The 22,881-nt window shown below is 37.9% G+C and overlaps 1 protein-coding gene across 1 annotated transcript in view; it reads right to left on the bottom strand.

Annotated features, from left to right (window-relative positions):
- Positions 1–22,881, bottom strand: part of Cbp80 (Nuclear cap-binding protein subunit 1) — a 201,311-nt gene that overhangs the window by 56,111 nt on the left and 122,319 nt on the right. The window lies entirely within an intron of this gene.

The following is a 22,881-nucleotide window of genomic DNA, read 5'->3' as shown; positions in this document are numbered from 1 at the left end:
TTGCAGGATTAACTCGGGGCCTAAGCCAAGGATAGCCCAGGCGCACAATGACGTGGACGCGCGATTTATCTTCTGTGCGTACGTACAATATGAAATATCTCCCAAATCCGTGAGCATGTGTTGTGAGCTTGTTTGTCGTTGTTTCGAACAGCACACTCATTTATCGTTGCCGCTATGGTGTCCGAAGAAGAGTCGTACAAAATGAAGTTGCCATTGATGTACTTGCCGCTATTGCAGTAAATCCTCATGTACTGTATCTTTGTGGCAGATTGCACGAGATCGTGGTATCAGTCAAGGTAGTGTCCTGCGTATTCTGTGAAAATCACATTTTCACCAATACTACCTCTCTCTGCATCAAGAACTAAGTGATGCAGGCTGTAATTTACGGTTTCTGTTCTGCAACTGGGTGGTCAATCGCGTGAGAGAACATCCGAATTTCATTCACTTCATTTTATGGACTGATGAAGCGACATTCTGCAGTGATGGCAACGTGAATCTCCAGAATGCACATTACTGGGCAGCGGAGAACCCTCACTGGATGGGAGAAGTCAATCGGCAACACCGATTGCGCATTAATGTGTGGAGTGGCATTGTAGGGACTCAGGTCATTGGGCCATGGTTTTTTGCTGATCATTTAACAGGTGCAATGTTTCGTGATTTCTTGCGACACCATCTACAGCCGCTATTGGAAAACGTACCGCTTCATATACGTCAGACGCTGTGGTTTCAATTACATGGCTGTCCAGCCCATAATGCTGCCATGTGTAGGGAAGAGCTAAATGTTTTATTTCCGCAACGCTGGAACGGAAGAGTTTCCAATCCACAGTTTCCTCCGCGGTCGCCCGACCTTACTTGTATGGACTGTTTTCTGGGGTCGCATTAAGTATCTTGTGTAAGTCAACCGACCAACTACAATTCGCAACATGCAAGACTGCATTACAACCGCATTCCGGACCACAAATGTGGCCAAGTTGGAAGCTGTTACTCACAATTACGTACAGCGAATAAATCGTTGTATTGCTGTTTGGGGACATCACTTTGAACATTTGTGAAAGCCAGGGGGTGTCGACTACACTCCGCAGAAGGTAAGCTGATTCTTTAGCTCTTTACTCATCTTTCTCCAATGGCTTGATTGCAACGCCTCAGCTTTCTGTCCCCATGTTTTGTTCCATGCTTTGGCAACAGAACATTCGGTTCGTCTTTCTTCGTTGCAACCAATAGTTTCTTCTTCCGTTTTGTTATAGCATCGTACATTCTCCCTCATCATAGTTCCCCCCATCCACTGCGTGTCGCAGCCATACGGAAACCACTCTCTTCCAATATTGTGTGTGTCATTGGTTCCCTATTTAGAGCATTCAACAGCAGCAAATGTACCTCTGCTTACTGTTACATTATGTACCCTCCCCCCGTCGTGGTCTCTTGCTGACGCCATTATTGTCGCCACTTACACGGTGTGATTCCGCGTATGTACAATTGTATATCCCGTTCGTTTCAGACCAGTATTTACTCTTTCCTTTGGTTCCGCATGCAGAAACCCTCGCATCACCTGACTTTGACCTCGTAATGCGATCGAGTTGCTGCCACAGAGGAACAAAGATGCCAACGTGTTTCCTCTCGACGTTTCTCCCATTGTGCGCTTCTTTCAATGGGGGCACAACCAACCCCTGTTTCCATGTCAAATTTTGCAAATGACCCCCGTTGAAGATATCCACGATACGCCACTGGTGTTGCTACTATTTTTATTGCATTCTACACATACGATTTGGTAGTTCAATTGTTTGTTTGATGGCTTCATGTGCATTATTAGCTGAGATAAAGGCCTGCTACGGGTAGTCAGATACAGGTCTGCAACAACGCGTCTCCTGCGGCTAAATGGGAAAGGATATGACAAAGTTTGTCCTCTAAAAGTTGCATGACATTTAATGTCCTTTCGAACGATTCCAACAGTTATACTAACTTTCCATTTCAAATTTTGAAGTTGCCCCCCGTTGGAGGTATTCACGAGACGTCACTGGTCTCGATACTATTTTATTGCATTCTACACATACGGTTTGGTAATGCTATTTTTTGTTTGAAGGCTCTACGTGCAGTATTAGCTGCGATATAGGCCTGGTACGTTCTTATTGAATCACCCTATATATATATATATATATATATATATATATATATATATATATATATATATATATGTATGTATGTATGTATGTATGTATGTATGTGTGTGTGTGTGTGTGTGCTAGCCCGCTTCTTCCTTATGGCAATTATATATTAGTGCTCTCCATGAGGTTTTTCTGGTTATACCACTGATCACTTTTACACTAGTTACTTGGAAAGTTCGCTATTACTATAGTATGACATGGTTTAGAATTTTTTACCTTCTATTTCTATACTATTATAGAAAAGAATAAAATTGACTCATTCAACAACACAAAGGGCATATTACTACAGCTAGAAAGAAATTTGGACATGGAATTCCTTTTGTCATGGATACAAGAGATAAGAAACGATTTAAAAAAAAAAAATGCATAACCGAAGTGAGATTAAAGGAATTCAAATCTTTTTTCCAAGAATAAAGTCTCTCACATTAGGAAGCTGAAATTTGGCATATTATATTCCTAATTAAAATAACTCAACATGTATTTACACATTTTTCGAAAATTCAGCTGTTAAATGAGGAAAAGGGGCAATTTCTATATTAAACATTTCAACTTTTTATTGTAAAACTGCCAAATGTGACGACTCACTCAAGTTAGAGTTGTAGAATTCAGTATTTAAACTTTTAATTAAAAAAAAATAAGAGTACAAGTTTCGATAATTTCATTTCTAATTGAATAAGGGAAGCAGTGTCTATGATATTCAAATTTCAAATTCTTTATACAGAAAACTCATTTTAGAATTCGTTTGAGTTGGAAGTATGAAGTTTGCTTTGTAAACTCCTAACTGGAAATAATCAAAAACATGTTTCAGCATTTTTACAAATTCGCCTCTTGAACGTAATAATTTCTAGTATTAAAATTTTCGAGTCTTTATTCAGATATTACGTAATGTGAGAATTCACTTAAGTTGTAGGTGTGAAATTCGATATATAAACTCATAATCAAACTCAAGTAAACCTGCTGCAGCGTTTTCGAAAATTTCCCTTTTAAAAGAGAGAAAAGAGGCCATTTTTACAACTTTAAATTTTCGGTTTTATACTGATTAAACCTTATACTTTCCGTGCACTTCTTGTTCTTCAACAGGCACTTTACTTGTTCTACTATAAACGTTCATTTGCTGTAGTAAACAAATTTTAATAAACATTGTAACAGATGAACTCCATTTGGGGGAGGGGGCAGGAACATGTTTGGAGATAATTGTACATTTGACTCCTGTGGTTACATCCCTGCTCCTACATCATCTAGAAATGTAAATAAAGGGATTTTGTAAGGAATACTTGAATAAAATCAACCGTCAACAGGTTTCAAATTTTACATAATTCAGAGCAATAGTTCGGATACCTCTGATTAGAATATCAATATTTTTACTACCTATTTTGAAGTTCGTTGTAGATTAAAGTTATCTAAGTATTTCCTTAAAAAAAAGGAGGGGTAAGATTAATCACTTTGTCTTCTGCTCGCTTACATTCTAGGAGTATGTTCTTAGAGTAACAGATACTAGATGCAGATCGGGATTCGAATTGCATTTACAGAGGCAAATGCACAAACTATCCATACTTGGGAGCCAACTGGTTTAAACTGAGAGATCTCTATATATCGATTATAGAACATATAAAACTAATCCAACTTTTAAATGGATTGTGGAGGAAAATAAAATAATAAAGAAAAAAATATAAATGGAAACGTTCATCACCTAAAAAAAACACATTCCTTAATATTTTGAAGTTACTCTCTGTTTCGCTCGAATGTGATCGGGTTTCACTATTCTACAAGAAATGTCTCACTTTTCTCATACATAACCATTGAAAAAGCCTTATTATTTCACATTTAAATTTTAATATGGAGTAATAATACAAGCCCTGTCCAACTTATATGTAAAATATACTTCTATGAATAAGCCGAAACAATACCAATTTCAGCATTTGCATACTCTTACCCAGAACTGACTCCCAGAATTGTCAATATTTTCCTATCATTATTATTACTAATACCAGCTAATGTTACTTTATTCAAGTTAGGTTTTATTTCATTATTAACCAGTAATACGCTTTATAACACAAAAAAAGACGAACAAATATATTTAGATCATTGTATGAAGACTGCGTTCATATCGACACTAATTCAATACATCATAGGTGCTATTTTTTCTTGGAATTTCATTTATACCTTATGTTAAACCTTAACTGAAGGCATTTAGTTTTTTCTCGTCTCCAAGAGGCTGACAATCCTACTACAAGGCCGTCTGTCACAAGCACTGAACCGCTTAATTTATTCTTTGACATTCCTTCATGAACATGTGAGAAAGAACACCTTTATGGTTAATAAGTCACGGAAATAATTTTTATATATCATCCTATCTTTTTGGCAGTATACTTGTAACAATGAACGCGAACTTCATAACATCCACTTTCTAAAAGTAACTCTTAAAGCAAAGCTTCCACGTAGCCAAATGAGTTATTGGGTTTATTGATAATGGATCAAGAGTATACAGTATAATTACAGCGTGAGAAATGGGAACCCTTAAGCTTATATTCTTAACAGACAGCACGATTGAGTACAGCAAGTATGGATTAAGAGTTTCGACTTAACATGGGCCATAAGCATCTTTCACTATATACAGGGTGTTTCAAAACAACACCGACAATGTTTGGGAGGTTATTTCTGACACCAAGATAAGACAAAAAGTATAGACCAACCTGGATGCACAACTGCTTAATTTCGGAATTATAGGCTACCGAAAACATGAAAAAATGAACTTTAAAGGTCCATAGCTCCAGAACTAAGGGACCTATCGTAGTCGGGTCAAGAATTCATTTAGGAACTAGTATGTGCCCTATCCAAATATTTAAGTTTGATAATCCTGCGGTACTTCCCGAACAATTTTTATGAAGGTAGTTGCGAGTACTTCAAATTATATGCTCGCAGCCAAAATTCCTCTTTAAAAATTGTTGCGTGAGTACCTTAGAATTCTGAAAAATGTATTTTTGGATAGCATACATATCAGTTCCTTAGTGAATGCTTGACCCGACTACGGTAGGTCCCATAGTTTTGGAGCTATGCACCATTAAAGTTCATCTTTTTTATGTTTTCGGCAGCCTATAACTCCGAAAAAAGCATTTGTGCACCCAGGGTACTCCTAAATGTCGGTGTTGTTTTGAAACACCCTGCATATCTCGGGTCTATGATTTTTTTTCTTGATGCATCTATATCGATAGAAGCTTCACGCGCATATTAATTACATTTGTAATTAGTTATACTAATCGAAAACTCCATCAACGAAAAACATGCAAGAGCCCAATTATTTTTAAAAGCTTAGAATGCACATAAACGGTTTTCGAAAAGCAAAATTGTGAAAATTCCCTCAAATTACAATACAAGGTAATAAAAATAAGTAATTTTCACGATCCTATGCTGATATTAATTGCCTATTCCCGCGCGGTTTAAGCAGTTGGAAAATTTGTCCATAGATGTCATTACTGGTGTTTCCTTTCTGGGTGGAAAGGAACTTTCACACTTACATTTCTCACTTTACCTTAGGAATTCTGGCTAATATTCCTAAGGGGATGGGGGCACTCTGTTGATTTTGGTAGCAAAAGAAAAAATAAGACTAATAATAATAATAATAACAAAAGCCTTTGATCGTAAATACTGTTCAAATCATTCATATGTATATACTCTGCCATAATCTATGAAATATAAAAATGTTTCGCGGCTGACTATTTCTAGACTGCTGGCCCGATTTTTATGATTTTTGGTACATGATTGGATCATAGTCTATTTAGGCTTTTATTACATTAGTTTTCGCGAAGCGTGTATCCTAAGGGAAAAGAGTGGGTTCAAAAATTCTCACGAGCTTGTCATTTTAGAAAGATGAAATTCGATATTTGCATTCTACACTAAAACTAAGACACATTTTCCAGAGATTTTGAAAATTTCTGTTTTAAGGTGGTAGGGGGTATTAACTATGCTAATAAAAGTGAATGTAACGATGTTTGGTGGCAAACTCCTCCCAGACCGCTCTACTGAATGTGATGATTTTTAGTACAGGAGTGGAAAATAGCCTAATTACGATTTGTGCCACATCATCGTCGTGGGGTGAGAGCTGCAGTTCACAGGGCGTAACATGTAAATACAATTAAGAAACAACCTATATTAGTGTATAATCAGGGTCGCTAAGATAAATACTAGTGGCACTCCCGATGCCAAGTTCACCTCCCATCGTCGTGAGGGGGAGGGGAGGAGGTGGGAAAGGAGCATATGTAACAATATCGAAAGCGACTGATATTAGTCTTCAATCAATAGTTTCCGATGTTGCTGAGATACCAGCACTCACTATAACGTCGTTGGGGCTCGTGTTGGGACTCTGTCTCTGGTTAGCTATCCACTTACAACGCTTATGCTCAATTATTGAGATCGAAATCAATTGAACCCGAGAGCCGGGCTCGCGAGTTTGTTCATTAGTGTTGTCACGAGACAAGACCAGACTTCAGGTTCTCATCTAGTCTCGTGCAAAGCATGTCTTCTTGAAAAGATGTTTCGTTTCGAATAGTTTTGTCTCATTACGAGACACGAGAAATGTCTCATTTCGTGGCAACATTAGAGCGGCTGAGGGCAAAAAACTGTTATGCCAAGTTGTTAAAATTACAACTTTTAACCAAGTTTGGTTTGGCTAACACACAACACGACTACAATCCCCCAACAACGACTGTTTACTTTCGACTGAATCAGTAGTGAATTACTACGACAGGAATATTTGTCAATACCGTCAGTACAGTCGAAAGCCAAGCCTTCCTCACTTATTCTGAAATCCTTTTTTTCAGAACCTCTGGCACCACTTCAACAAATAAGGAGACCAATGTGACTTTCCGATTTCGAAAATGGTCTATTCAAATAACACCATAAAGCAATAAAAAAAAATGTCAAACTAGTATCCTTTCAAAACTCAGTACCGAAATAGGCTGACAGGTTTCTGTCTTTGTTGCCATTAAGAGAACTTGTAAATCCATAACAAATCTTTTACACATACATATCCCCATCAGCCAATGGAATGAAATCTTCTGAAACACTGATCTCGATGAATGATTTATTATACTTAAATCTGGAGCACTATTACAAAATAATTAAACTTGAACCGATTGAGAAGTGGAAATGAAAGCTGTTTGTAAGAATCATTTTTAAAAAATAACTTTAGGTATTCCCTGTTCTTTGTACGACAGTCCTCATTTGAAATAATAAACGCTGGTATGCATTGCGAAGGTAAATAATTGATTCCGAGTTGGTAAATTTTTAAACAAATTCAAAAACTGTGTTCGCATTTTCGAGACATTTCACGAGATGTCTCGTCTCGTGTCTCGCCTAAAAGGGTTTTGCCTTGTCTCGTGGCAACACTATTGTGCATGTTCTATCCGAAGGAAAGCTCTGTTTCACTTACCCTAATGTATCTAGGAGGGGCTACTAAGCCAGTTCTTTTCCCCTGTGGTTCAAGAAAGGTTAAGCAAATTGTAACCTAAAACTAGGAGTAGAGATATATATCGAGAATTAGGATTGCAAGTACTATATACACAAAAATTGTGTAACTATGGCTTCGTTACAGAGGTAGTATAATTAATATAACTCCAATATAAAGAGCTCTGATTTCCTACAGTGTCAAGAAACCAGAACTTTCACGGACGGATTCGAGAAATGCTTCTCTTAAAATTGTAAGCGAAATACTATACGAAAATGGTACAAAGGAGAAGAAATTCACATAATTTTTGATGTGAAATATCTCCATTCAGTTTTTTTTGTATGATGCATTTTCTTAAAAAACATTCTCGGTCAAGTGATAAGGAGGTCATTACAAGATAACCGTGACAAAATACGGGACACTTCAGACAAAAATATTAAGACGAAGGAAACGCCAAACATAAATAATTTCGAAGTAAACTGTTAACTTTATTACTGTTTTAGGTAGTTATATTGAGTTGTTGTTATACTATATGTATATTCTTAAACTGGGGCTATGTTCTTAATAATCATTCCTCATTTGGTTATCAGTTTTCTCTGATTTTTAGCTTTAAAAAATATTGCACAAACTGAACAATAATATTGAACTTACTATTTGTAATTTTCTCATAAATACGAGATACTCCTGATTAAACTAATCAACCGTTACAGTAGAGACAATCGCATACAGTTGGAGCACTAATATTTTAAATACAAGTGTTACTTTTTCTTTTGTTCTTCTGTCTGACACAGTTATTCCCACTGAATGCTTTACGGCTTATGGGCAGTTATACTCCTAGATTACGTAACCTTCAGCAACAACAAAAGGGTATTCATATAAAATATTGTAACAGAATTGTATTTCATAAATTTTCTAAGTGATCGCTCACTCTCCTAGTAATTAAACGTTATTATAGTTGGTGTCTTCCTTGTTCCCATGGGCCCAGATTATGATATTCACAATGATTTCTGGGCTACTACAGCTTCTGAAAATTATTTTGAGGCTGTTGCTTACCATGTTCATCCAAACATCTGCGACGCGAGAAGGCAGAGAGATAATGAGACAATTGATGTCCTCCTGTGGTATGGGAAGCAATGAGTCTCGAACACATTATCGCACAGAGAATCCTGTCGCATCGTGTCTGCATGACAAGAGCCGCAGTGGACAGCCGAATCCATCCACTCCAGTCCAGAGAAAGTGGAACAGGTTGATGCACTGGTTCGCGGTGATCGGCGCATTAAGCAGTGGGCGACTGTAGATATACAAAAGCGTGTGAGCAAAAGTTGGCCCCTTTGAACACCGAAGGAGATGCCTTTCTCATGCATCTCGTAAATGGGGACTAGTCCTGAGCTCAATTTCGCACCTGAGATTAAACGCCAATCCACGGAGTACAGACATTCATTCTCTCTCCATTCTAAACAGTTCAAAACTCAGTTATCAACAGGGAAATTCATGGGTCACCATCTTTTAAACCAGTAAGCTGTGGTGCTGATTTTTTGAATGTGGCACCATTGACAACTCCGACCGCTACGTGCAGACACTAAGGAAGTTGAGTGCACGTGCGCATCGAGTTTGTTTTCAGAGCCCTGAACTAGTCTCCTGGGACTTTTGATTGCTCCCAAAGCTTAAGGAACATCTGAAAATCCAGCGTTTCGCATTCGACATAGAAGTGTTATCAAGACAGTGCGTTCTTGGTGTTGTCAGTAACTAGCCTCATTCTTCAACGATGCGTGCAACAACTAATGCACCGTTGGTGCAACTGCGTCGACGCTGGTGCAGACTATATCGAAAACGGACTCTTTGGAAAGCAGAAGTTTCAAGCTTTCGTTTGAATGTAAAAGTATTCAAGTACAACAATTAATAAAAGAAGTTACGGCTGTGTCCAACCGTCGGAATGCGTTGGGATTTCCCTATATAATAACATGGCATATTTCTTTCCAAAATATTATGAAAACTATTTACTTTATACACTTCAAAATTCGTCCAAATGTTTGTTAGTATTAATATTGCATGTTCACTTTTACTTTTTCCTCCTAGGGTAATATTCATTTATAAAAGTAGTTTTGAACTGTATAGTGTAGAGTAAACTAGCTTATTTGTCGCATCAACTGACAAACGTTTACACAGACATCGAAAAGGATTTATGCTGTTGTGACGTATAGCGAGCTGCAAAATAGTTAATATATGTGTAAGAAGAAAACGACCGAGAACTGTTTTTCGATATATCATATCGTTTACTCTATGAGCATCAATATTGAAACCGGAAATAGTAGTAAATTTCTACCAGTTCCGGTTTTCAATAGAGAGATAGGATTGGAGATGGTACATTTTCTAGAGACGTTGAATCAATTTCCTAAAACCGCTTGTCGCTAGGTAATATAGTTTTTTATTTATGGCCCTAAGTGGTCCATCTCTATTACTTCCGATTTATATAGAAGATTGACGGAGGAGATGGAACCTATTCTTAGGACGCTAAATCGATTCCAGAAAACCATTCTCGATATCTCTTGCCGCTTTTGGTGTGATACCTGTTAACAGATAGACGGACATAGCCGTTCTATTAGACTTTCGAAACCTTTGCACAGAATAGTTTGGAAGTTTAATAAACTCAAGTAGAAGAAATAGTATTCATCAAATCTATTTTCGTGCAGATTAAAAATATGGGATTTTCAAAGATTCTTTTACGTAAGTTATGCCCTAAAGATACAACTAAAAAGATTGTCTCATTTCTGACAGCAGCCAGTCTTGCCTCCCACAACCTTTTGTTCTCCCGACCATATGATCAGGTTGTCAACGAACATAACTTCGAAGATATACACTCTCCACATTTTTAGATAAACGATCTTATCTCATTTTGTAACTTGTTTCCCTCCCCTACCAACTTTCTGAAAATCACTGAGGAGCAATGGTGTGAATGGATCAGGTATCTGCACCTCCACGAACAGGAAAAGAAATCCTGCTTATATGCTTTCCAACCCTGTCATATTTATTTGTGAAAAGTAATATTAATGAACTATAAGAGCTAGATTAAAAATAAAGAAGTGAACATGTAGTATTGGGGTAGGTTAACATCTGGAGAAATTTTGAATTGCATAAGACAAATAGTTTTCATAATATTTTGGAAAGAAGTTCACCATGTTATTATATAGGGGTTGATGATCTCAGCTGAAAACGTTAGACACCGCCTTAAGAGGGTTAGAGGAAACTTATTGAACTCTCATACTTCCCTCTAAATGTTGTTTTAGAATATACCCTTGCCTTTTATCGCTCTTTGTAAACAGGACTACATTTCTTGGTTCAAACCTACAATGGGTAGAAAATATATTAACTTCAGCAATGAAATATCTTTCACGATGTAGCAAAGACGACGAATTTCTTTTGTTACGATTTCGCCTTAGAAAAAAATAGATTTCGCCTTTGAAAAAAATACTGAACACTAGTATTGCCCATGAGACAAGAAGTACATTTCTAAATTCGAAATGTGACTAGAACATGTTACTTTTTGTTTTGTTTTCGAGATGAGATATTTCACTAGCCTCATGAGCAACACTAGCTCAGGTATTAGATCCTGAACGTTTTAGTGTTACATGATTCCTCGTATAAAAACTATATAGATTGATAAAGTGCCTGAACATAATGAAGAATATTTATCAACATTTAAAGAAACCGAAGTCATTACGCAACATACTACAATAATAAATACTGTTTAAATGTTATACCATTCCCTTCGTGGACCTGTCTTTTTTTGGAAGGACTCTGATATCTTCTAGATGAAATGAAGGAAAGAGCAATAGCATACATTCTAAATAAAATTTACAAAGCGAAACAAATTTTCCGATACAAAAAGGAATTTTTCGAGAATAGACGCGAGACAATAAAACCTTATTTCTTGTCTCGTGGACAACCTACTGAATATATTAAATTTTAAATATAAAAATTAAACATGACATTTTTGATATAATATTAATTACAGCTGGAAAGCTCAAAAAATCAAGAGCTTTACAGACAAATATTTTTTTTTAAGTTGCAAGAAGTATATATTTCATACTTTCATACTGAAAGAATTAAGTGGCACTATCGAAGAAGCAAATGTATATCAAACTATATATCATTACAAGAATCGTTGATAAGTGACGAACTCTTGTTGCCATGGTAACGATAGAAACAATACAGTTAAAAAGCTGCAACGAAATCAGAGTTAGCAACAATGGAAACTACCAGAAATTCCCATATATGTATATAATAAAGCACATGATACTAGGAGACCAACCATACACTACACATAATACTTGATTATCCGTGTTGAGCTTACGCCATTTTTGCCAATCCAAATTTCGTATTACAGACATGAATGACGACGCTAAAAAGAGTTCAATGTATTATAATTCGCTCCCTTAAAATTTACAAGTGTTGTGATTAAAGAAAAGAAAAAAGGAAGAGTTTATTAATAAATGAATTTAGAACAGCAACCACTTCCTACTGTGCATTGCTTTCAAGAGTTCTGTAAAACACTGGACGAAAGTTTGCACTCAAGAAATCGCGGCATACACAGACATCTCCATCCGAAAGATACAAAATGACAGAATTGTTAGATGAGTTAGCAGTGCGTGTATGAGGAAATGGCACGGAGAGGACCAAGTTCACACTTCCTGTGTAACGCCTCCTTTGTCTATCCCTTTGAGTCATCCGCATTTCTTGTGAGAACATTTCTTTTCTTGCTTATAATTTAATTATGCAGTTTACCTGCGTTTGTTTTTAAACCGAGATGTTCCTACAGCTTATATGAAGGAACAGTAACACATGGCTTTTCTAAGACAATAGGCCTCTTGTTATTTTTAACTCTCGATTTTTATTATTTGTTTTGCTAATTAGAAGGAATAAGAGAGTTGTATCTGCATGTTTATCCTTTCTCTGGTTTTATTTCTAGTACTTTTTCCGAGCCAGTAACCTCACACTCGAATAATAATAAAATCCAAAGAATGCACAACTTCTTGTGACGAAGGAACGAAACAACTACTGTAATTAAACAAATACAGTATATCCTAAAATTGTTTATTTTGAATAACTATTTTGAAAAAAAGAGTTTTGCATGAAGAAGTCACATTGGCAAGGGCAGGAAAAACGGCTTTTCCCTTTCACCTTTGGAGCTTCCTGTGATTTTTTCACTTTCAAAGCATTATTTAAATTCTGATATGACTCAAAAATATTACAGAAAAAAATACAACGGTTTCCATCACTTTTGCCACTGCAAGTTGAGCAATGTTGGGAACATAAATTATTTTCCACTTTTTGAATAGTTTGAAATCTTTGTGGGGAATAAATAATTTGAAATTAAATTATTAATTTCGTACGTAAGACATACTGGATATATAAATATGTAACGGCAAATTCGTTGCCATTTTTCCTGTAACATTTTTGCCTCATATCAGAATTTAAATAATGTCATCAAACTGAAAAATCAACGGAACCCCCAAAGATTGAAGAGAAAGCAGCTTTTTTCCGCCACTGCCGATGTAATTTCTTTTATGTAGAACACTGGAGCCACCACTGCTTTAACCTTTCATATGATTTCAGCAAATTAATTACCAGTACACACTGTACTCTTACTCTTCTAAAGCTCTTTCTCGTTACCATTTGCATCAAAGTTTACCAATGGTGTTCAAACCTTGTTTTAATATTGCCGAGCTCTTGCTTAGTCGATTTTAAAGCGCGTAAATTCTTTTTGCCTGGTCTTTTATTGTATTATTAATGGGTGTACTAATTTTTTTCGGAGTTAACCCAGCATCATGAGGCAATTGGAGAACTATCTGCATTAACCCTTAAGAGATCCGGGGTTTTGGGGCTATTTTTTAGACTTTCAGTCGAGCAGCTACTGCATCGTCACTATTTATCCTAGGATCATGGTTCATACCTCATTCTCTTCAGAATGGAGCTGGCTTTCAAATGATACCACTTGCATGCTCATACCATATACCAGGAGCGGGAAAAATGATGTCAAAGGGAAAATTTCGGAGGGATTTTTTCTCTCGCATTTTGGCCCCCCTGGAGCGACTCTGTGTGAACGTAGCCATCTAAAGAAATCTGATAAATAGTACTTGGTATACTGAATGTGTGTGCCATATTTCAAGTTTCTATCTTGAATACCAAGGGCGGGAGAAATTTTATCAGGAATTCCCACCATGCCCCAAATTACCGTAAAACACCATGATCTCAGGTAAAAAATTTCCTGAGACATCCCTAATTACCCTAGGGTCATGTTTCGCCCATCATCCCCTTCAAAATAGAACTGCCTTTCAGGCGGTATGACTCACGTGTCTCCATCATGTATCTAAGGCGGGAAAATGAGGAAAAACGGGATTTTTTGGGTCTAAATATTATCAACTTTTAGCCCCACTGGACCCCCTTGTTTTAACGCAGAGATCTGAAAAAAATCTGGTAAATACTACTCGGTGGGCTGAATGTTTCGTCGTGCAAGAGACATAGGGGCGTAACTGAAAGTTCGGCCATTTTGAGATAAGACTACCAAACCACTAATTTGTATGCACTCTTTGCAATAGACATACTGGCGTATCTGTATTTCGTACGGTTTAAAAGTTAGTGTGATAAATATAAACATCGTAACTAACATTAGGCCTAAATCGCAAGAGACATACAGACGTATCTATACTTACGTCTGTATGTCTCTTTTATTCAGCTGTTATAGGCAGAGACATAGTGGCGTATCTGCACTTACGCCCATATGTTCTTAACTCAAAACTCGTTCAGTTTATTAGAGGACAGAGACATAGTAGCGTATCTGTTATTTTGTATATTAATCACGGAAGCTCATTAACTAATATTGTTCAATCTATCTAGATTTTTAACTTCTAATAATTCTAGTGTTGTAAAGCATTAACATTGATTAGCCACTCTATGAATAGCAAGGGAATTTTTCATGTGAAGAGGTTGGCAATAACAACAGCAACAGCTGTCTGTATTAGTATTGTTGTACGAAATCCACAGCTGTCTGTATTAGTATTGTTGTGGAAACATAAATTTTGCCGGTGTGTACTTGTACTGTGGTGTTAGTGTGCAAGTTTATGTTTGGACTTATACGTTCTTTTGTATTTTTATTACAGTTAACAATTTAGAAGAGGACAATACTCATTGGTGTGATCTAGTGTAAGTTCCTGTTCATTAAAAATTACTACAAGAAAATGGATTGTGAAAGTGATGAAGACGTTCCTTTAGCTTCCTTGCAGAGTAGACCTAACAACAGTAATGTTAATAATAAAGATGCGGAGTTAGACTTAATGGGTGCCAATCTAGACTTGGATCCAGATTATGTTCCAGCATGTGGCGTTGAGCCTTGTAGGAAAACAGTTTACTCAATGTGTGATAGCTGCGGCTATGTTTTATGTGAAGATCATTTTACTGTGGGTTCTTGCGATAATGGACATTCCATAAACAATGCATCGTGTACACAACCTTCTAACTGTAATGATAATTATCAGCCTAAACCTACAAATCCTCGGGATGATCAATGTGCCACTTGTGAAATTGGTGACTGCAAAGAAGAAATGTTTGCAGCATGTCCACTATGTTTTCGTTTTCTTTGTTTTAACCATCTTGATAAGAGTCTGTGTATTGATGACCACCAGCTGAAAGGGAAAGGTACAGAAACTTCCAAAACAGTTAGGCCTAAGAAAAAACCATTGGCACACCCTACAGTTAATTTGGAGCCAGAATCGTTTGAAGTAGATGGAAGCTCAAAAGAAGGTGCCACTGTAGATCTTGCTCTAGATTACCTTAAAAATAGGAAAAATAAAAAGAAGATGGCAAAAGAGCAAAGGAATAGAGGAGAACAATATGTAAGTGTAACGACAAAAAAAGGTGTTGCAGCTAGAAATGTACTTAGAGAAAGGTGTAATGGCAAAGTATGTAAAAGATAAGTGTTCAGAAATTTCTGATGAAGAAAGACAACAAATACTGACTGATTTCTATGGAACTGGAAGCCTCCAATTGCACAGGGAATACATTGGAAGGTATGTAAAAAAAATACCCACCAAGAGAAAAACAAGTGAAAAAGAACAGTCTCGAAGATCATCTACATTTTTATATTGCTTACCTAAACAAGGGAGTGAAATTTCTGTGTGCAAAAAGTTTTTTATAAACACACTATGTGTATCAGAAAAGATGGTTAGGACTTCACTATCAAAAATAAAAGAATCCGGGGTTTTGAAGGAGAAAAAAGAGGAGGTCGCCCGAAAGCTTTACAAGACCAGGACAAAGCAATTCGGGATGCAATTATTAACCACATTAACCGTTTCCCACGTGTAGAATCACATTACTGTAGGGCCTCAACTTCAAAGGAATATTTGCACCCTGACCTGAGTTTATACAAAATGGTCGATATGTTTAACAGGGAAAATGAAACAAACAATATCAAGACTAGTTACTACACCTACTCAAATGTTTTCAGGGAAATGAACCTTGGGTTTCATCACCCAAAAAAAGACCAATGTGGGCTATGTAGTGCCTACACAAGTGGCGACCCCAATACAAAAGTCGAGCTGGAACAACGCTACCAAGCCCATACTGCTGAAAAACACGCTGTGAGGGCCTACAAACAACACGTAAAGGATCATCTGGTAGACGAGTCCTGTGTATGTGCCAGTTTCGATTTACAGCAAATAATACTGCTCCCTATAGATGCAGACAGTAAGCTCTTTTACCATAGAAGACTTACAAATTTCAGCATGACTGTTTATAACATCGCCAACAAAGATTGTTCTTGTTACGTGTGGTATGAGGGCTTAGGCCGAAGAGGATCATGTGAGATCGCGTCATGTCTGTATGACTACTTAATTGATCTTGATAACAAGAATGCTAAAGAGGTATTTTTGTACTCTGACGGATGCAGTGGTCAGAACAAAAACTCTGCCATTGCTACAATGCTACTTCATGTTGTAAGCACTTCAAAAAGTATCAGATTTATATCACTAAAATTCTTTGAGCCATACCATGGCCAAAACGAAGGTGATTCTGCGCATAGTGCAGTAAGTTCAGCATTAGGTACTGCTGGTAATGTCAGTGTACCTTCTGAACTAAAATCTATTGTACGTCTCGCACGCAGAAGACATCCATATGACGTACACAGTATGGAAAATTCAGATTTTTTGGATTTCATGGGCCTAGCCAAAAAACTAAGGATTCTTTCCGTACGTAAAGACGATGAAGGAGGAAATGTGAACTGGCCTAGTATGGTCGAGTACATGGTTTTGAAGGAAGAACCTTCTAAACTTTTTTTCAAAACAAGCCATGTGGTCAGTTTGTACAGCAGTGTGACATTGCCCAGAAGTGAAATTGATCCTAGTTCAAAGCCAAGGAGACTCTACAAGGACAACGAACCGAAATTGAAAAAAGACAAATACATTGATTTCATGGCGCTCTGCAGTGGTCCAACACCCATCGTTCGTGGCGAAGACAACGTGCTCTTTTACAAAAACTTGCGCCATGATTAATTTCAATGGAAAACTGATTGTCTTCAACCAGCATAATGAAGAAGGACATTTTTCATTGCCAGAGTTTGTTAGGCCTATTGTGTTTTGTTCCTACAGTCATCTTTTTCATAGTTTTCGTCCTTAACCTAACTTTTTTTTACATGGTAAATTGAAAATGTTTGTTTAGTAGTTAATTGGCTAGTTTAATTTCTTATGTTTTTTAAATATTCACATAGTAAAATTTTCAGATAAGAATCTTAATTTCATTTTATTTTAAGATTTTCCTGTATATTTTAGTTAATAGGCTAAGTTTCAGGCCTACGTTGATTTTCACATGATACCTAGTTAACAGGCTTGTGCCCACATTGATTTTTACGTTGTATAATCCTCTTTTATGTTTTTCATGGTTTGTACTTAATAAATTTAATTTAACAAGCTAAAATCTTTTCTGTCTTTTCCTTTGTCATTATGATATCACTTCCGTTCACTTTTTTATCCCTCAAATTTTTCACTGACCTCCCCCCCCATAGCAAAGACATCACCTCCATGTCAAAACAGTTATTTTACAGATTTAGAACAGTTTAAACTTGAAAATTATTGGGCGTAACTGACGTTGTGAATTTTTTTGTTTGATACATACAGGCGTATCTGCTTTCACATGTCATTTTGAGCGGATGTTAAAAACAAAATAAAAAATTAACACGCGTACTTTGATGTACATATCTTAGGGTATTATGTGCTACAATTTTGTTTACTTAGGCCGCTTATATCTAGATTTACATCATCAAACATAGGTACATGTTTCTTAAATCTGCTCTCCTGAAAAGTTGTCAGTATACAGTTACGCCCCTATGTCTCTTGCACGACGGTTTATGCACAATTCCAATTTTCCAGGTGCAAAAGTAAGCCCGCCAAAAAAAAAAAAAATATATACCGACAATGTCCCATATTCCCGTATACATACAGAGGGAAATATTTAAACATTCCCTGAGACATCCCTAATTACCCTAGGGCCATGTGTCGCACATCATTCTCTTCAGAATAGAACTGCCTTTCAGGCGGTACCATTTACTTGTATCCGTCATGTATCTAAGGCGGGAAAATACCGTGAAATGGGTTTTTTGGGTAAAAATTTCCCTTTTTCAACGTTTAGCCCCTCTGTACCCCCCTGTTTTAACGCAGATATCTGAAAAAAATCTGGTAAATACTACTCGGTGGACTGAATGTTTGTGCACAATTTCAATCTTCTAGGTGCAAAAATAAGCCAGCACAAAAATAGTACCGAAAATGTCCAAAATTCCCCTATACAGAAGTATATTTTGATAAAAATTCCCTGACACTTCCCTAATTACCCTAGGGCCATGAGTCGCACATCATTCTCTTCAGAATAGAACTGCCTTTCAGGCGGTACCATTTACTTGTCTCCGTCATGTATCTAAGGCGGGAAAATGAGGAAAAACGGGATTTTTGGGTAAAAATATCCCTTTTTTCAACTTTTTGACTCTCTGGATCCCCCCCCCCTGTTTTAACGCAGAAATCTGAAAAAAATCTGGTAAATACTACTCGGTGGGCTGCATGTTTGTGCAAAATTTCAATCTTCTACGTGCAAAAATAAGCCCGCCAAAAATACTTTACATAACCCCCCCCCAAAAGTATTACACGAACATATAAATTTTAGACTTATGACGTCATCACCTCATGTCTCGACACAGGAAGGTGTGAAACCATCCGTAATGTCTTCTGCAATGCCTTTGGGCTTGAAAAACATAAAAAACCCGGATGAAAAAGCTCAAATAGGAGAGTTATAACGCAATGTACTATGAAACACCCCGTATGGTACAAATTGTACCATGGGATCCCCAAAGGGTTAAGAGTTGGCGAACTCTGGTCCATAAATCAGAAATAAAGACACCTGGAAACCAATGCGCTGATTACGCATCACTCCGTGTGTCATCTGGCCAGCCGTAGCCCTTTATGGGATGTAGCACCGGATGTTTAGCACTAGATAAATTAGAGAACTCGTGAAAATACGGAAACAACAGAAGGGACCATTTTCTGCCCCTCTGTTGGTTGAAGCTCAAATAAGAAACTGTATGTGACACATCAACATAGTTACTTCACAGCATTGGCACAGAATACTAGCTTTGGGCGTCCTATTTCTTTATTCACACGGTGAAAGGAAAGTAATATTCGGTTTACAACTTCTAAAGAATAAATAAATAAACACATTAAAATAACAATGAAAAACAAGACGTACCAAGAGAGAATTTCTGGGGCAATGTTATGAAATAAAAATGTAGATTTGTCATTTATGAACTCTTTACCAGAGTATGAAACATAACAGAAAAGGGAGTACTGATAAAATCCCGAGCTTTCGATAGTTATATAATTTCCGAAAACTAAGTTGCCTTGTAGCATTTGGAAAGGCCATAAGGCGCATATGCTATAAAATGTCGAAGTGCACATGGTCCCTTTCTCTCCAATTCTACAGCCAGTCTCTAATAATGTGGTGTGTTGTCCACAGAGGATTGGTATGTTATTCAGAACACAAAAGACACAAACAGAAACGGGTTTTTACGAGGAGATTTATCACAACTACATGTAAAATCAAAAAGGGAACCTTCTATCACGAGTCGCAAAAAAACTTTGGTAAATTAGAGATGCAGCTATTTTGCCATGAAATTTTTCGACTATTTTATATTATATATATATATATATATATATATATATATATATATATATATATATATATACAGATGGTGATCAGAAAAATGGAAACACCTGAACGAAATTACAACTTACCAGATTGATATGGTGTCGGGCCACCTTTCGCCTTCAGAACAGCCTTGATGCGACGTGGGATGGAGGTATTGAGATCGTGAATGGTAGCAAGTGGAATTTTACACCATTCCTCGTGCAAGGGCATCGGCCAGTTCTGTGAGAGAGGATGGAGGTGGAAATCCTCGCCGGAGTCGTGTTTCCAAGACGGACCACAGATGTTCAATTATGTTGAGATCTGGGGATTGGGTGGTGTTGAACTTGGGTGGGGAGGTGTTGAACTTCATCCCGATGTTCCTCAAACCACGCTGCAACAACGTCAGCTGTGTGAATGGGTGCATTATCATCCTGGAAGATGGCGTCATTGTCCGGGAACAATATCCGGGCCATACGATGCAAGTGGTCTCCTAAAATTGCGACATAATCGTTAGCAGTGATTCGTCCGCTAAGTGTGACCACAGTACCCAATGAAAAGCATGATATGGCGGCCCACAGCATCACCGAGCCGCCGCCATGTTTCATAGTTGGGCGGAGACACTGCAGATCATAAGCTTCTTTGGGCGTTCTCCACACATAAACACGGCCCGTAATTGGGAATAGGGTGAAGGATGACTCATCCGACCATATCACACGTTTCCAGTCCTCAACGGTCCAAGTTGCATGGTCGCGGCACCATTTGCGGCCTGCGAAAGCGTTATGGTCCCTGATGAGCGGTTTGGCCCGTGCACCACGACCCCGTAAGTTCATGTCATGTAATTCGCGGCGGACTGTGATTGTCGAAACAGGGTGGGGGAGGTGCTGATTGAGTTCCTCCGTCACTTGCTCCGCAGTGGCACGACGGTTCTGCGTGACAATGCGCTTTAATACCCGGCGTGACCTGTCACTCATGATTTTCTTCCGCCCACTGTTCCGCTTCCCCGATGTGGTTTTCCCGTGTGTTGTGTAGGCTGTCATCACCTTCGACACACCTAACACAGTAGCCACTGCCGTCACACTCACTTCACATAACCGCGCACCAACAATTTGCCCTCTTTGAAAATCTGAGAGGTCTCCCATTTTACACTACCTCCGTCTGCTGCAGGCACTGGACACTGCTGTTTCACTGCGCCTGACGTAGTATGGAGACCGACCTAACACACCACCACCAGCGGTCCGGCGTTGCGGGCGCCACGACACCACTGCCAACCCATACATCTGACGTGTTGCCAATTACAGGTGATTCCATTTTTCTGATCACCATCTGTATATATATATATATATATATATATATATATATATATATATATAGGGTGTTCCAGAGCGACCTAGACACTACCTTTTTCTCGAGAACGGTACATGCTATCAAGTTGATATAAAAAAAAAATTCATCACAAATGTGGGTCCAAAGAATCCGTAGAAATTATTTACAAAATCCCCAAAGCCCCCTTCGTGGTGTAAAGGGGGGGACGTGCCTTGTTCTTCCGATTTTCAAATGGGAATGATATGTTTCGAATGCACATTCGAAAAGGTGGGGAAAAAATAAGATTGCCCTACGAAACTCTTGTCTGTACTACCTATTGTTTTCCGTGTACCAATTATTCAAAAAAAAAAAAAAAAAAAAAAAAAAAACTAAAAGAAGAAAAAGAAGGTGCGCGAAATAGAGTATACGGAGTTTACTAATTAAGATAATGTAAGCACCGTCACAGTTTCGGGAAGTGCAAGACACACGCTTTCCAATGATATGCCACATGGGACTCAGCGTCTTTTAAAAAACGAAGAAACTGAGTGACCCAAAAAAGGGGGTCCAAAGTAAGGTCAGAACTCGAAAATTTCAAATGGAAAGGGGGGTCGAGTAATAACTTGTTGCAAAGGTCTCTGCAAATGCTAAAAGAATTCGAACATGATTTTGGAATCCACTAACCACTTTCAACATGGCGACCATAACAATATCGAAACCTTGAATTTCTGGTTCGTCATGAAGAAATAAACGTACTAGTGAAGTTGCCCACTTCACCAAAAAATGGGCGGGCACGTAATAGTACCACAAAGAATCAAGTTCCATCTGACTGACCGTAAGCTTTTCACACTGCCCAGTTCAACGCAAGTTATGTCGCACAGGTGGAGGTGTGCCTAACTCTTCTGCCATTTCTAGTGTGCTTCCACTGATAACATACAGTACTGGACATAAGTATTCATACAGCACCTGTGTTAGAATTAACAATGCATTGACAGGCAAATGGTGAATGAGAGAGTTATGTCTCCAACACAGGCATGTCCCTGCAGTTGGAAGAGTAGACGCAACACGAATTCGTAGAAATATCCTTACTATGGAATGTACAAATAAAGGACATGCGTGGGCAGAGCGATATTTGCCTGGACATATGTATTCGTACACCGCAGAATAATACTAGACAAGTACCATCAAATCACTAGTGCCAGCAGACAGAGAATACTGAGACGCTCGAAGTGTCAGGTGAAGTGTGAGGTGGTGTTCGCTGTAACCTAGAAAGAGATAATGGGGCGGAAAAGGAAAGAAACCACACCCGAGAAAAGGAAACTGATTCTATCACTATTTCAGAAGAACAAATCGTATTCAAAAATCGCAGAAATAGTGGACAGAAGTCGTTCGACTGTACAGTGTATAGCAGAACGATATAAAGGGAAAACAATATACATAAACAGTAAAAGGGTGGGTCGTCCACAAAAGCTCACTACGAGGGAAACACGGGTAATGTCGAGAATTATGAAGAAAAGGCCGAAAGTGTCATCGTCAGCGATAGCGTCATATGTACATGAACACTTTGGGAAACAAGTGTCCTTACGAACTATTCGGCGACTTTTCAATCGAGCTAAGTACAGAGCGCGGGTACCGAGACGAAAATCATTCACCAATAAGAAAAACAGGAAATAGCGCTTAACGTTTGCACAGGAGCATGTAAGTACCACATGATAAGGTATTGTTTACAGATGAAAGTAAATTTAATATTTTCCACAATGATGG

Source organism: Thermobia domestica, chromosome 12, assembly GCF_964235325.1.
Source record: "Thermobia domestica chromosome 12, izTheDome1.hap1.1, whole genome shotgun sequence".
NCBI classification, from domain to species: Eukaryota; Metazoa; Arthropoda; class Insecta; order Zygentoma; family Lepismatidae; genus Thermobia; species Thermobia domestica.
Note: the sequence above shows the minus strand (reverse complement) of the source record. Positions and strands in the feature narration are given on the sequence as shown.